Here is a 14,611-nt window from a genome sequence, read left to right on the forward strand (position 1 = left end):
CACTGAAACAGTTATACTTTACGAGACACGGCGCCACAAGATCCATACAAAAACCCTAAAGAAAAGAAAGAAAGAAGTCACGACTTCACTTTGGCTGGTGAGTCCCTCTCCCGCGACCTTCAGCGTGGTCGCGCCCCGTCCCTACCTCTCTCGCGGCCGGCGAACCCTCTCCGGCACTCCCCGTCCGGACGCACAGGTCCACCTCGCAATGGGCGTCGCCGCGTCTCCCGTCCGTGCCTTCGTGACAGGGCCGCTCGCCAAGGCACGGGCACAGGACCTCTTCCTGAAGACCAACTCTCCACAAAAACCAACCGAACCATCAGCCAAGATGAAGAGGAAGAAAAAGCACTCCTTGCGCCTGCCCGTGTCCGTCTTTTATTGCCCAGGGCTCCGCCCTTCGCCCCGTTCTCGGCTCCACCTTCCTTCGAGAGGGTTCCCGAAAAAGGGCGTTCCCTCACGCTTTCCCTCCAACCTGCTCCGTCCGGGGGCGAGGGAGTCAGTTTTTGGCTCGAAGCCAGAGAATTATTCCCCCAAAAAGAGGCCCCACCTTTACATGATCTCTGACCTTTGACCTGCATCGCTCTTCCTCTACTCCAAAGCGCGGGGAAGTCAGACAGGAAAAACAGGTGGGAAAAGCCCACCGAGCATCCTTGTTGGTTTTTGTTTGTTCCTCCGTGGAGGTCGTAACCGCACGGAGCCTGTTGAATGGCGAGTGGCGAAGATGTGGTAGCGTAGATGGTGGAGGTGGTGTGGTTGCAGTGTGGTTGGCGCTGTGATGGGGATGGCGTGAGTAGGGTGAATATACTGATTCTGGCTCACTTTTCCCCATGTAAGTGAATGGGGGATTTTCAGCGATTCATATTTTTTTCCCTCAAAATAAACCCCCTTTTTATCCCAAGGTATATTTATTTGTCTCCCCTTTTAACCTAGGGGAACTCTATTCAAATAACCAATGCGACAAGATAAAGATTTGTTGAAGTAGCAAAGTAGTAATGTGATTTGTTAAAGGTGATTCTGAAGAAATATCTGAACATGTAAGCCTCGGGACACTTTTTCAAATAACCAATGCATATTGTTTAGCTCACGCGTTGAACCTATAAACATTTGTTCATTCTCAAATTCCTTCAATAGTTTAATTTTCTTTGCACAATAATCCCCATCTAAAATATTGAAAAATAAAACATTTGAATCTTTATATTTTAAAAGATACGCCTTTTGTGCCATTACGAAATGATAAACTTCTCTTAATGATCTCATCTGACCACCTCCTGAGTTGCATATACCACGCCATAAACAAGTTTTGTTTCCATGTTTTCAGTTCGTGCCGTGAAAATGAGGAAGTGTTTTTGCACAGTCATGCTGTGAAAAAAAACAGGAACTATTCTGTAATCCAAGGCCTCGTGTTTATATTGTTGTGGTTACCAAATTCGCAAACCACCATTCAGGTCCCTTAGGTGAGGTATCTCGGTAAGTGCATGTGTAGTTAGGCCCAAACCCGTTGTCTAGTGGGAATACATGTCATTTATGCGAGCTGCGACTCTTCAGGATAGCCGTTTTTCTTTTACTATCTTTATTTTGGCCACCCGCCATGATTACCACCACAACCACAACATCAACCACCAACCACAACGCCGCTTCACCACAACCGCCACGACCTTCACGTCACACCTCGCAACCGTAGCATCGCCACCGTTCTTGCCCCACTGTGGGTACCGGTGTTGGACTCGTGCAGGGCGCACGTTGAACAGCGTGTACAAAATCACGGATTTTGTTCTTCAAAAACGGATCAAAAACGACACACGCCCACTTTTTGCCGTCCAATCGGTGAGCGAGGGGCGATTTGGCCCCGCCTCCAGAACGATCGATATATGCAAATTTGTGGATCAAAAAGCCTTCACGCCCACTTTTTCTCGGGCCAATGGGGAGCGAGGTGAAAGGTCAAAGGGAGGGGGTCAAAGGCGAAGCTACGGGGGGATAAAAGGACGGTGTTCGTCAGTCAGAAGAGTGTGGAAGTCTGGAGCCCGAAGCCTGCAGTAGCTGGAGAAGCTGAAGAGAGTCGAACGAGGAGAGCCCAAAGAAGAGTCCAGGGTGGAGAGTCCAGAGGCGGAGAGGCGGCAGCGGCGAAGGCAGACGAGGGGGTGCTCGCGACGGTGCCGGGAGCTGCACGCCCGAGGAAGGCCGGCAGCGCGACCTGGCCAAGGTGGAGACGCACACCAGGGATAATAAAGATCCTCTATACCCCGAGCATCAGCAACCCCCTCCTGTTTCCCCCCGCGCTGAGATAGTGCGACCAAGGGGGCCCCTTTTCCCACCCCCTGCCAGGCACTGTCCGCGAGGCCCGCGGAGTGAGGCGCCATCGCCGCTCCGCGTCTCATCACCAGACGGGTAGGCGCGACCCGGTCTCGGCCTCAGGCCCGCCTCATCCTTGAGGGTATTTTCTTTCCTTGGTTTTGGGTATGTGTTGTCGGCGCCGTCTGTGAAGTAGAATTGTATAAGTGTTGCCGTGTGCTCGGTAGTCGGTATTAGCTCTGCATTGTCTTCGCTTTTATATTTGCTTTTTGTGTAAATGGAATTGTGTTTTCTTTTTTTTGTGTGCTTTTGGTGGAATTGAATATGTGTGCTTCCCGTGTGCCGCGAATAAATGTGCTTTATTATTGAACTGTTCTCCCGCTTCGCTTCGTCTTTTCCTCCATTGAATCCCCATCTTGCTTCACGTAAAGGGTTGGTAGTGGGCTGAATACGCCCGATAATTAATCGAACCGTCGAGGTCGACGATAACACCGCTCGGTTATTCTGATAGTACGGAACGGGTCGCTTAAGTGGCCCGTGTCCGAAGTCGACCTGCGGCGAGGTGCGATCGCCCGGTCTACCCTCCGCGTGGGTACTTAGGTAGGTCGAATTTGGCGAGCAACCCTATCCCACGCGGGGGCTGATTGGCTCGATCGCGGTGAGACCGAAAGGTCCACCCGTGACTGGTTCCCGGCGTTAGTCCGAGAGGGTCACGACTGGATTGTCCGTCCGGTGGGCGACGTGCCGCGATTCGAGTTACGTGGCCGTTCGCACGCCGGCGGGCGCGAATACCGCAACACTGGTGTCAGGTCGTGCGATACAAATTCATCGCCCTCCTCGCGGCACTGGTATCGGAGAACAGGAAAACGGGCTCTCCTGTCTCCGGCTAAATTCACGGGAATCGGTCCAGGGGTGAGAGAAGCGACCCCCGATTCCCTCCAAATTACGAGCGAGCAAATTAACCCTTCACGAGAAGCAAGATGGCGTCTCAAGGCGAGCGGGAGCCGGGGGTATTAGAAATGGATGTAGAATGTGTAGGATCCATGGTCCAGGATGGAATCCCCGAGCAGGAAATGTTGATTGTGCAGGAACACGGACTCGCCCAACTGAACCCAGAACCTGAGGTGGGTGCGGCAGCGGCCGCGGTGTATGACACCTCCCCCCCCCTCTCCACCAAAACCCTTCCCCAACCCCTGCCGAAACGGCTCAGCTGAGTGCATCCGGCATGGCCCAGCTATTCACCATGCTGGCACAAATGAATGCGGAAATGAAAGGCATGAACGAAAAGATGGATACAAATACAAATGAAGTGAAAACGACGATGGATGCGAATACACAGCAAATGAGGGAAGAGATGAAAGAGCTGCGGGGTGAGACGCAGAACATGGAATGAGCCTGAAAGGAAGCTTGGAAGAACTAAAAAACGAAATGAAAAAGGAAGTCGACACGATACGAGCGGAGGTGACCGGGTTAAAAGAGAAAGTAAAAGGAGTGGGAGTCGCAATGGAAGAAAGTAAACAAGAGAGGGTAAACGAAATAAAGACGGTGTGTGGATGAGGCACCGCGGTTGAGTGCCCCCGCGTGTGTGAGTGAGGCATGGTGTGTGGATGAGGAGCCGCGAGTGAATGGAGCACCACGTGTGAGTGGTATGGGTTATGCAAGGGAGACCGTGTGAGAGAGCGGTATGTGAGGGAGATGTCGGTTGGCATGCGGGAGCACGCAGCCGCGTGTCCCGGTGTGAGTTTAATGGTGTGGACTGTGTGCGTCGTAACACGCAGGTATGCGTGTGTGGAATGGCGACGACGGCGACATGTAAAGAAAGAAAGCCGAGTAGCGGCTGTAGCTATTTCGGAGACCGTGCCGGGTTCACCCAGCAGTGAGCACGCGGTTCGTGCTGTGCAACGCACGAGACCGCCACGTGCTCGCTTGCGAGAGTGAAGTCCCGGTCCGGAAACGCACGCGGTGGATTTGCCGATCCCGCGGACGGACAAAGTTTAGGCAGGTAAATGGATTTGGACCGGACGGGTTCTCCACGCGATCGTGTGTGTTAAGCTCCAACGGGCAAAGCACATGTGTTCGCGTGGGGAACCCCTCGAGACGTGGGGCTTGTTTTTTTTTATGCGCACGGTGACGCCATGGCTGCACGTGTGGTTGGAATCCGGCAGGAGGGGTATCTCTGCCGGATGGTACCGTCCAAGGAGGGACGAGGAACACGTGCAGCTGCATGACGTCACGGGCAGGTGTAAAGTGCGCGAGCTCTGAGTTGCCGCGCAGGTGCTGCGCATGGGAAAAAAAAAAAAAGCAAGCCTCACTTTCGGGTGTACAGGATTCCTGGGCAAGGGGTGAAAGACCCCCTTACCCGGGGCACAGGATGGAAACTAGTTAGGGGGAAGGGTTAGCTTAGTTAGACCGACTCCATGGGGCAGGGGTAAGTCCTCATGGAGTCCGTGGAATGGATTAGGTAGAGGGATTGTAGCCAGATTTAGGTTGGGAGATAAAATGATTTATTTGAGGACATGGACAGACTTGTGAATGTGTAGAGGGGACGTAGTTTAGCTACGTAGTGTTAAAAGGAACGTGCTACTAGTTTAAGGGACGACGTGGGAGCACGAGTTAGTTAGGGGATGTAGTTAGAAGGATGGCAGAGTTCAGTGGTGTGTGTGTTGAAGAGTTGTTGGTGAGTTGTGAGGTGAGTACTTGGTGAGTGAGTGAGGCCAGCGGGTCTGTGTGTGTGGAGTGAATGGGGAATGCATGGTGCGATGAGTGATTGGGGGGAGGAGTGACTCCCGCCCAAGGGACCCCGGGGTCAGTGTAGAGTGAGTTAGCTGGGTTAGTCAAATTGAAAAATGGAGGTCGTTTTGTTGTTGGTGGGAATGTAGGCTCGAGACCCATTTGGAGGGGTGCAGGAGCCCTGTTGACGGGCTTGGGAGCGTGGCTGCGAAAGGTGAGTATCGCTGAGTGGGTACCCCGGGCACCAGGCTAGTCGGCCGCGGTAGGCCAAGGGCCCATGGGGGGCCGGGATAGCGTAGTTGGCACGGGTGCGCCTGCTTGGTGCGGGGGCCCGGGGCGCCATTAGCCGCGTGGGCAGTGTTGTGGGCACGGGTGACCCTCGGAAAGGGGCCCGGGAGGCCGGCCTGCCACGTGTGCGTTTCAGGGGAGGTGCCATGGGGGGCACTCCCCGGTGTTAGGGAGCTGGTAGGCTCGGAGGCAGTGTAGTGCCCGGGGGTGCCATAGCGGGAGAATCGGCAGAGGGTCGTGCCTGCCAAAGGGAGCTACGTGTCCCAGCCAGGAGACCGTGTGAGGGCACGGAGAGAAAATTGGGGGGCGAGGCCCGAAATTGTGAGGACACCAACACAGGCGACGGGAATCTGGGTTGTTATAACCAATAGTTTAAGCGAGAGGCGCTTGTTGAAAGCCCCGGGGTAGTTTAACAGTTAAATGGTTAGGGTAGATTAGGAGATGTACCCCTCCGCACCATCCATCCCCTCGCTGTCGTTGTGGGCCGCTGGACCCACTTTGGTTAAAGATCGCCGAACTCTGGGGAGGCCATTCTGAGGCTTCGTTGGGCCTCGACACAGGACGTTAGCTCTCCCTTGTTCCCCTCTGGGAAGGGAACGTAGGGGTTGGGAGTAGGCTAGGTGACAGAATAGGTTAGCCGAACAAGGACGATAAAGGGGGTTAGGGGACGATTTATAGTGGGGAAGTAAAAATAAAAACAACAAAAAATAAGTTGGGGCTAAATTGGGGTTTGACAAATTAAGGGAGTGGGTATGTACAGTGACAGGCAAAGGCGATAGGTTGGGAGGGAGACAGGTAGGTAGGTCCGAGCCCGCCTTCCAAGTGGCCAGCACCACCGCACTCCCTCCACCAACCTCCATTGAACGGCAAAGGCTGGCCAACTTCATCGGCTGGCCGTGTTTTGCTTCAAGGCGGAGGCCGGCCAAGTTCATCGGCAGCTGTGTGCTGCAAGGCCTGTGCCGGCCAGTTCATCTGCTGGCTGTTTTTCTTCGAGGCCTGTGCCGGCCAGTTCATCTGCTGGCTGTTTTTCTTCGAGGCCTGTGCCGGCCAGTTCATCTGCTGGCTGTTTTTCTTCGAGGCCTGTGCCGGCCAGTTCATCTGCCGGCTGTGTTTGCCTGCAACGGTCTTCTTCTGCGGGCTGTGTCTGCCTGCAGCGGCCTTCTTCTGCAGGCTGTGTTTGCCTGCAGCGGCCTTCTTCTGCGGGCTGTGTTTGCCTGCTTGCCTTTGCCATGCCATGCCCACTGCCCACGTTCACCAGCCCCGTTCAATTTTTGCTTTGCCCCCCCCCCTGTTCGTTTCCATGTGCGCCAGGATCAGAAAGCAACAGTTTGCAAGCTGCGAGAACTGCCCTGTTGGCAGCTACAACACGGGCCTGCAGTGGCGGCCCGTGCACCGTGTTTGCGTTCACTGCATTCAGTTCAAACCGTTCATGCATCCATTCGTTGTGCTCATTGCGTGTGCCGCTTGAGCTGGCACGGAGACTGCGTTTGTGCAGCCCATGCACCGTTGTGGTTCACTGCGTTCAGTTCAAAAGGGAAGGCCTTGGACTGCGTGTGAGCAGCCAGCCACGTTCCCTGTCACCTGCATTGTTTGAGCCAGAGACTGCATGTGGGCAGCCTGGCTCCCTGCTAACTGCTTTTCTTTTGCAGAGTTCAGTGATCCTGGGCCATGGTTTAGTGTAAAATTTGTAAGTTAAGGTTAAGATGTACTGTACATATGAGTGCGCCCCCCGGCATGTATGTCTTAGCGCCGGCAATTTTATTTAAGTCGTCCGTGTGAGTGAGTTTGTTTAGATAGTTACGCAGCCCTCAGGTTATTTATTTTGGGGACACGAATACCATGAATGTCGCACTCAGGGATCCGTAGGTAAAATGTACTAGGGGAAAACTACACATGATGGCACACGAAAATTTGACGACTCGGGACGAGTCTGTAAAAAGGGAAGGGGGTAGTGTTGTGGTTACCAAATTCGCAAACCACCATTCAGGTCCCTTAGGTGAGGTATCTCGGTAAGTGCATGTGTAGTTAGGCCCAAACCCGTTGTCTAGTGGGAATACATGTCATTTATGCGAGCTGCGACTCTTCAGGATAGCCGTTTTTCTTTTACTATCTTTATTTTGGACCACCCGCCATGATTACCACCACAACCACAACATCAACCACCAACCACAACGCCGCTTCACCACAACCGCCACGACCTTCACGTCACACCTCGCAACCGTAGCATCGCCACCGTTCTTGCCCCACTGTGGGTACCGGTGTTGGACTCGTGCAGGGCGCACGTTGAACAGCGTGTACAAAATCACGGATTTTGTGCTTCAAAAACGGATCAAAAACGACACACGCCCACTTTTTGCCGTCCAATCGGTGAGCGAGGGGCGATTTGGCCCCGCCTCCAGAACGATCGATATATGCAAATTTGTGGATCAAAAAGCCTTCACGCCCACTTTTTCTCGGGCCAATGGGGAGCGAGGTGAAAGGTCAAAGGGAGGGGGTCAAAGGCGAAGCTACGGGGGGATAAAAGGACGGTGTTCGTCAGTCAGAAGAGTGTGGAAGTCTGGAGCCCGAAGCCTGCAGTAGCTGGAGAAGCTGAAGAGAGTCGAACGAGGAGAGCCCAAAGAAGAGTCCAGGGTGGAGAGTCCAGAGGCGGAGAGGCGGCAGCGGCGAAGGCAGACGAGGGGGTGCTCGCGACGGTGCCGGGAGCTGCACGCCCGAGGAAGGCCGGCAGCGCGACCTGGCCGAGGTGGAGACGCACACCAGGGATAATAAAGATCCTCTATACCCCGAGCATCAGCAACCCCCTCCTGTTTCCCCCCGCGCTGAGATAGTGCGACCAAGGGGGCCCCTTTTCCCACCCCCTGCCAGGCACTGTCCGCGAGGCCCGCGGAGTGAGGCGCCATCGCCGCTCCGCGTCTCATCACCAGACGGGTAGGCGCGACCCGGTCTCGGCCTCAGGCCCGCCTCATCCTTGAGGGTATTTTCTTTCCTTGGTTTTGGGTATGTGTTGTCGGCGCCGTCTGTGAAGTAGAATTGTATAAGTGTTGCCGTGTGCTCGGTAGTCGGTATTAGCTCTGCATTGTCTTCGCTTTTATATTTGCTTTTTGTGTAAATGGAATTGTGTTTTCTTTTTTTTGTGTGCTTTTGGTGGAATTGAATATGTGTGCTTCCCGTGTGCCGCGAATAAATGTGCTTTATTATTGAACTGTTCTCCCGCTTCGCTTCGTCTTTTCCTCCATTGAATCCCCATCTTGCTTCACGTAAAGGGTTGGTAGTGGGCTGAATACGCCCGATAATTAATCGAACCGTCGAGGTCGACGATAACACCGCTCGGTTATTCTGATAGTACGGAACGGGTCGCTTAAGTGGCCCGTGTCCGAAGTCGACCTGCGGCGAGGTGCGATCGCCCGGTCTACCCTCCGCGTGGGTACTTAGGTAGGTCGAATTTGGCGAGCAACCCTATCCCACGCGGGGGCTGATTGGCTCGATCGCGGTGAGACCGAAAGGTCCACCCGTGACTGTTTCCCGGCGTTAGTCCGAGAGGGTCACGACTGGATTGTCCGTCCGGTGGGCGACGTGCCGCGATTCGAGTTACGTGGCCGTCGCACGCCGGCGGGCGCGAAGACCGCAACAATATATATACTAATTCAGAACACTAACAGGCTTTTAAACATAAGTTTAATCAAAATCCTTTTAGGGCATTTTAAGTATGTTTTAAAAATGATTCATACAATTTGAGAATATAATCGCCCAATTATTTTCCAAGCTGTCTCGTCCGAAGCGTCATTTCCTGTGGCCACACCCGATGATTAGGCAATTTTCTCATCGTTGCCTTATAAGTGATTCGCCAGACAAAGTTTCTGCCAGACGGGATTTTCATTTTTACAACTGAGACATGAGCGATCTTTCTTCCGACGAACAAAACAGCTCACCACAAAGTTTGTAAGCTTGTGTATGGGTTCCTCTTTGAACGATGAAGCAATTGATTATAAATTAAATCGTGATAATTCTGATATATATTTTTTTCCTGGCAGGTCCTTGGAAGAAGAGCAGTTTACATATCACGATGAGGTGCATGAAATTAATGCTCTTATTGAAGAGGAAGTCTTATCACGGCCTTTGATCTTTTTGCCACCTTGTACCAATGGTAAAAAAAACTGAGACATGGACTCACTCTCTTCTGATGAAGATAACAGCTCACTACAAAGTTGGTAAGTTTGTGTATGGTTTCCTCTTTGAACGATGAGGAAATTGATTATAAATTAAATCGTGATTATCCTGATATATATATATATATATATATATATATATATATATATATATATATATATATATATATATATATATATATATATATATATATTAATATATATATTTATTTTCTTTTTCCTGGCAGATCCTTGGAAGAAGTGGAGTTTACATATCACGATGAGGTGCATCAAATGAATGCTCTTATTGAAGAGGTCAATGATTTTAGAAGAGAATTGAAAAACATTTATAATGACTGGTACGAAGTCTTATCACGGCCTCTGATCTCGAATGAATTAAACCAACGGTGAGACACGTGTGTGTGTGTGTGTGTGTGTGTGTGTGTGTGTGTGTGTGTGTGTGTGTGTGTGTGTGTGTGTGTGCGTGCGTGCGTGCGTGCGTGCGTGCGTGCGTGTGCGTGTGTGCGTCTCTGTCTGTCCCTCTCTATCTCTCCCTGTCTGTCTCTTTGTATATCTCTCTCTCTGTCTGTCTTTCTACCTACCTCTCTCTCCATATATACCCTTGACTCATTATTTTATTGTATTTTCAGCTCGATCACACAACATAAGCTGTTGAAGCAATCTGGTACAACACATGATTTTCTGGAGGTAAATGTTTCTGAATTATTATTTAGTTATTTGTTTATTTATTCTTTTATTAATATCACTCTCTCTTTGGAATGTCGCCTTATGTTGGTTGCATCATTAGTTTGGACGCGGTTTTGCCAGTACACTGGAATTCATTTTATTGGCCTCAGAAGGATGACAGGCTGAGTCGGCCTCCTGGTGTGTTAATTCAGTGGTCAACGAGGCTTGAACTTAGAACCAACAGCAGGCTTATTAATATTACCATGTAATTATCTTTATCAAACCTAATTATTATCCACTTTTTGTTTCAAAACAGAATATGGTGTCCGAGTTTCGAAATCACAAGACATCTGAAGAATATTGTTGGGAAAGATTATACATTCTCACAAATGAATATTAAATATTTTCAATTTTGATTAATTATATTTGTTTTGTTTACAATTACTTGATTTTGAATTTCAAAAAAAGAATCAAGACATGAAGAAGAGGGAGGGAGGGGGGGTAGGTGCGCTCCCCCAATGACCCATCACCCCCTCATCCCACCCCCTCCCCTCCCCGTGTGTGTGTGGGGAAGGGTGGGGGTGGGATGAGGGAGGTGATGGGTCAAAGGTGGGTCGCACAGGGGGGATGACGGGGGTGGGGCTTGTGTGGGAGGGGCTTGTGGGTCGGGCTTATGTGGGCGGGGTGTGTGGGCGGGGCTTGTGTGGGCAGGGTTTATGTGGGTGGGGCTTGTGTGGGCGGGGCTTCGGTGGGGTTTATGTGGGTGGGGCTTCGGTGGGCAGGGTTTATGTGGGAGGGGTTTATGTGGATGAGGCGTATGTGGATGAGGTTTGTGTGGATAAATGGATGTGTCGAGAGATGGGTGGATGGTGGATGGGTGGAGCTCGTGGAGATGGGTGGAGAATTTTTTAATTAAATAAACATGTTGTGTGTGGAGAACTAATTAACTAATCACTAATTATGTGAATATGATGAATGTGGGTGGAGCTTGTGCGGGGTTTGTGTGTATGGAGCTTGTGTGGGGTTTGTGTGTGTGGAGCTTGTGTGGGGTTTGTGTGTGTGGAGCTTGTGTGGAGTTTGTGTGGGGTGGGGTTTGTGTGGAGCTTGTGTGGGGTGGGGTTTATGTGGGTGGGGTTTGTGTGGGCAGGATTTATGTGGGTGGAGCTTGTGTCTGGAGCTTGTGTGGGGTTTGTGTGGGGGTGGGGTTTGTGTGGAGCTTGTGTGGGGTGGGGTTTATGTGGGTGGGGTTTGTGTGGGCGGAGTCAAAAAAAATTCAATTTATCTTTGTCTTTTGTAATTCCTGTGAATAAAATGAACTGAAAATCTCTTCCCCTTCTAAATCATATATCTTATAAATCCAAGGAACCATATCTCTTACATAAACAATTTTAAAAAGTTTGTTCGTCCATCGTTTAGTATAACCCTTTTCAAAATGAGATTTCCATCTATATATTCTTACGATATCACCAACTTTGAACTTAGGTTTTCTGACATTAATCTCTTTTTCATATTTTAATTTTGTAAATGTTTCGGATGGTTTCATATTTGTTGACGTGTGAATCGTGTCATTATACTTATTCACAATATCCTGAATAAAAGATGACCATTGTTGTGAACCGAGTTGTGTGAATTTTTTATATAGTCTCTCTTTTAAGGTACAATTAAAACATTCAACAACAACGGCCTCCCTTCATTAAAGGTACTGTATAATGTAATACTGTTATTTTTTAGAAAATTCATAAATGTCTTGTTATAAAACTCTCTACCCTCATCAGTCCACAATTTTTTAGGTTTTCTCTTACTTTTATTAAATATCTGTTGAAAGGCTAACATAAGAGTATTACCTGTTTTGTTTTTTAATGGGACAACCCATGCGTATCTACTCCTCAAATCAATAACGGTAAAAGCATACTTGTACCCCTTATCATTATTGAGTTCAATCAAATCAGCAGACCAGATATAATCTATTTCCTTGGAATAAACTTTCCTTCTCTGAAACTTTGTGAATATTGGTTTATGTAATTCATCAGCTCATTGCTCTTCAATCTGAATGACATCATTAGAGCCTATAAGTTTTTTGAATTTCCAAGTACAAGTTTCAATTTAGCACTGATCATCTTTTTCACGATGAACCAATCAACTTTTTCTCTCAAGGTTGGATTTTGTATCAGAGACAAATTATACAACATTTCTCTATCGGCTTCATGCTTTTCTTCCAACGTTGTGGTATTCCCATAATCAATATCGTGTCTCATGCACACTTCATCAACTCTATTGATGGGTTTACTCCATGATTTAGGATTGTCTGCCTCATCTAATCTTTTATCCAAGTTTGTGCCTGGACCACAGAAAGAATACCCTAGTAGATGTAATTCCCCTGGTATTCCAGTAGTTGTAAATTTACTTCCTGATAAAAACTTTTGTATATCTCCTCCTAGTTTGTGTTTGGAGATAAATTGATTTTTTTTTGAACCACACACTGAACATATACCTTTTTGTATAACCCTGTTTTTTTACTTTTAATATATGAAATATTTTTAGTATTAGTTTTCTTTTTACATTTGAGACAATAACTCATTTATTTATGAGAAAAATTCCTGCAGAGTGCAAAAACCTTTTTAGTTTCCAACAAGCACATTTGAATCTTAATTTTTAAAACATAAAGAATCCTTAGAAATGCCTTCACCCTCTCCTCCATTTATTTAAGAAAAAAAAAAATAATGAAAAACTTGAATTAAAATGAATATCTTGTCGATGTCAAAAGTATTGCAAATAGACTTGTCAATTCTTTGTTTTCCTCTTCGGTGGGTTGAGTTATTTTCTGTAATACCACCAATCTTTTTTTAATCTCACCGGTTTCCATATGTTGATATTTATTGAGTCTCGCTCTTTCCTCCCTCTCCTCCCTCTCCTCCCTCTCCTTCTCTCTCTCCTCCCTCTCCTTCTCTCTCTCCTCCCTCTCCTTCTCTCTCTCCTCCCTCTCTTCATTCTCTCTTTCCTCCTTCTCTTTCTTCTCTCTCTTCTCCTTTTCCTCCTCTTCCCTCTCTTCTTCAACTCCTTCCTCATCCCTTATTATCCTTGAATCGCTTACACCCCATAGAATATCATACATATATTCATCAGGATTTCTTGTTATTCCTGTATCCAAAATATTTTTTTTTACAACAGGAAACCAATAAAATTTCTTTTGAATTTCTAAAAGAGCCTGACCTTTTCTTAACTTTATAATTTTTTCATTTTTTAACATTCTAATTAAATCTAAAGTTGTCGGTTTATCAACATCAGCATAATGCCAACCTTTTTTGAAAATACCTCATTCTTATGTTGTAGAACATATTTATTAAAATACCGAATACCCTTTTCTTGAAGGTATGCTTGGACACAGAAATGATAATTTTCTTGAAGCCTTCTTGCTGTCATTGATGTATTAGAAATATATGTTAGAATAATATTATGGCATGAAACACCTCCCCATAGTTAAATCATTTTGTATTTCCTTACTTATAATATATAATCCTGTTTTTTCTGTTTTCATGATATAAACAAGGGCAAAACCATTATTATATTTACCCTTATTAAATTCTTTTCTTTGTTGTTTACTAATCGTGGCTCCACAAAACTCATTCTCTATACCAAGTGGATAATATTCTTCCTTACGAGACTGATTTAATTGTTCCAGGTCTTCGAGGTCAATTTTAAATAACCAATTACACCCTAAATCATTCATATCATACCCCCATTGTTCGATTGTCATACAAACGATACGCCCTTCTTTCTAAAAATTTATTTTAATTCGAACTGTGAATTCTGTATGACCTGGAGATAATATCAACACTTCTGTATCTTTGGAATACACGGCCGTTTTATTTAAGGATACATATATATATATATATATATATATATATATATATATATATATATATATATATATATATATATATATATATATATTGTGATAAATCGCTTAATCTCACCAAGTCATTCGCGTCAGTTGGGCTTGGATAATTTTTTTTAATTTATAAGCATTTTTCATGTTAATATTTTTGGTTATATTATATTTATGTCGTTCAGCCTGTGCCTTTGTGTAATAATTTGATAAATCAATATCCAGTTCTTGGGATACACCAAAGAAAGAACCATCTTTACCAACATAAGTCATTTATATTAGATTAAAAATAATGTCATAAAAATTTTTTATTTTTGTTGAGTTGAAATAACACCATATAGACATAATTGACCACAACACTTGGAATTTAATTCTTGGACTTGAAATGTTTGATAAACACCATTCTGTAAGAATTTTATGACTTCAACAGGTGGTGGAAGACCAAAACTATCAAAATAATATTTGTCTTGACTATTAAAAATACAAACCCAATGAGAACCGTTCCCATTATTATCTTCTAAGTTCATAATAATATTCTTTGTATGTTTCGGCACATTTATTAATTCATCTCTCATACAAATTACCA

At 47.0% G+C, this 14,611-nt stretch overlaps 1 long non-coding RNA gene across 1 annotated transcript; it reads left to right on the forward strand.

Annotated features, from left to right (window-relative positions):
- Positions 1-367: 367 nt before the first annotated feature.
- Positions 368-10,565, forward strand: LOC147030745 (uncharacterized). The gene is made up of 4 exons (XR_015056497.1): positions 368-9,515; positions 9,701-9,859; positions 10,103-10,160; positions 10,456-10,565. It is a non-coding gene; the product is annotated as an uncharacterized LOC147030745 (long non-coding RNA).
- The last annotated feature ends 4,046 nt before the right edge of the window (positions 10,566-14,611 follow it).

The sequence above is a fragment of the Eptatretus burgeri genome, chromosome 3 (genome assembly GCF_056783735.1).
Source record: "Eptatretus burgeri isolate ZD-2024b chromosome 3, Ebu_testis_v1, whole genome shotgun sequence".
NCBI lineage: Eukaryota > Metazoa > Chordata > Myxini > Myxiniformes > Myxinidae > Eptatretus > Eptatretus burgeri.